We start from the raw sequence: 2,330 nt of genomic DNA on the forward strand, positions 1-2,330 counted from the left end.
CCCCCCTCCCCCCACCTGAGCCCGCAGCAGGCAGGCAGCAGTGTGGGGAGCCGGGCTCAGATCTGCTGTAGCAGCTGCTGCCTCCTGCTGGGGGCAGGGGGCTGCAGACCTGGGTCCCTCTGGTAGGGATGAGGAAGCAGGGGCTGTGGGGGGCCTTTCATTTCAATCACAGATTTGGGGAATTATATCAGAAAATTTGTGATTTTTTTTAGTCAAAGAAAAGAAAACCAGGATCTCTGCTAATCAGAGTTCCACATGGACTAAACATCAACATCAATGACCTGGAGTGCTCCTTGGCCAATTCTTTAATACTTTTGGGTGCAAGTAACCTGGCTCTGAAGATTTTAAAATTCGTATCTTCAGCAGTTGCTGTTTAACACTGTCCCAGATAACTGATGAACTAGTCTGCATTTCAGTATCATTTTTAGATCCAATTACAAGTCCTATTTTCCAAATATGGAACACCAAATAATATTTCTTTTTATGCATTGTGATTGATCTTTTACTTTTTTTTTTTTTGCACTGAACACTTCAGTTTCCCTGCTCAGTCAGTTATTTCTTTTTCCTGACTGCTGTTCTGCATTCATTGCTATTACTGTTTCCACTTGTTTCGTGTTTATTTTATTGCTTCTTTCACCTTTCCTCTTAACCACAACTGGGACTTTGCACTTTTAAACAATGCCCAATTGTCATTCCCTCTTATGCCTAAATATTTCCTCCCACTTAATATTACTCATAAATTGTTTCAAGTTTCTTCCTAATTGCATATTCTACAAATCATCACCTGGCAAGGTCAAGATACTTCAGAGTTTCTATAAAACCACAGATATGTGTTTATTACGTTCAAATCACCAGCACGTCATTCTATATCAGGAGCAATGGCCACAAACTGTTAGAGGATGGTTTCAGGTTGGACACAAGGAAGAACTTCTTTACGGTAAGGGTGAACAGAATCTAGAATAGACTTCCCAAGGAGGTAGTGTAGTCCCCAACCTTGGAAGTCTTCAAGAGGAGACTGGACAGACACCTTGCTGGGATCATTTGATTTCAGCAGTATTCCTGCCCAGAGCAGGGGGGTTGGGCTCTCAATAATCTCTCGAGGTCCCTTCCAGCCCTTAAAGTATACAAATCATAGAAATTGTATTAATAATGGGTAGATAATTCATGACTAGAAATAAAGGCAGAACTCCACTAAGTAACAAAGACCTCAAGAAAGGTCTGGTGTTTCAGCACTAGGCTTCCCCACTTCCCAAGGCCTCTGCTATCCAAGGTCATCACTGAACTTTTAGCAGGCAATGTATCGTGTCACTGGAGGCTTCTACAATTTCTGTTTTCATGAATCCATTAGGAGATCCTCGATGATTCAGGATCCATCTCAGATTTAGAACTGGACTGCAAATCATGGAGGAGGACTGACAAAAGATGCACGGTTGTAACTTGAGGCAGGTTTCCCCTGAAGCAACTATATCTATCCAAAATCCCTTATACCAATTGCACCCAACCTTCCTGCTTGATGGGTCAGACAAGTGGCACAGGGTCAGTGTGCAGCCCAGATCCCACTCAGGGGTAGTCACTAGATACCCTACACGCCTGGATCCCGCCTGCTGGGCTCCACATAGGTCGGACAATTTGGTAACAAGGGAGCAGCAATCAAGGCTGCCAGTCCTCCCCAACACCTAATGTCCAGACCCTTGGGGAGGCCCACAGGCCACGTACTGAGCACCCTTCCCGACACACAACATGCCTGACAAACCACCACCGTAACAGACATGCTTGCCCCCCAGCATGAAGGAGATGGTTAACTGCAACAGGCCCGGAAAAACTGAGCACAGAGAGAAAGGGGAGGGCTGTAAAGAAAGCAAGAGGAATGAATGAGGAGAGACAGATGTAGAGGCCCGATTCTACCAACAGGGGTATGAATAACTTCACATAACATGCCTGTCTTGCAAAGGACTGATGCCTAGACCAGCCCCCACCTCCACACTGTCCCTGTGCCAGGTTAGACCTGAATCTTTCTGCCTGCCTGAAATGGGCTCGTGGCAAAGACCCAAGGAAGGGGGGAAATATAACGTGGCCCTCCCCCCCGGAGTCTCGGGAGGGGCAGAGGCGGACAAGTGAACTGTTCGCACCACGCGGGGCAACGAGCAAAACGACAGGAATAAGCTGCCTTCAGCTCAATGAAGCCGGCAGCAGAGAAACCGCCAGGCAAAAGCATAAAATGGATCCGGGCGGATGGACTGGGAGAGCCGGTCCGGTCCCGGCGTTTCTAGGAGCTGGGCATGGCCCCTGCCAGGCGCAGGGCCCAGGACACCGCCCCGCCCCGCCGCCCC

Source organism: Gavialis gangeticus, unplaced genomic scaffold, assembly GCF_001723915.1.
Source record: "Gavialis gangeticus isolate Ggan-Ray unplaced genomic scaffold, GavGan_comp1, whole genome shotgun sequence".
Lineage (NCBI taxonomy): Eukaryota > Metazoa > Chordata > Crocodylia > Gavialidae > Gavialis > Gavialis gangeticus.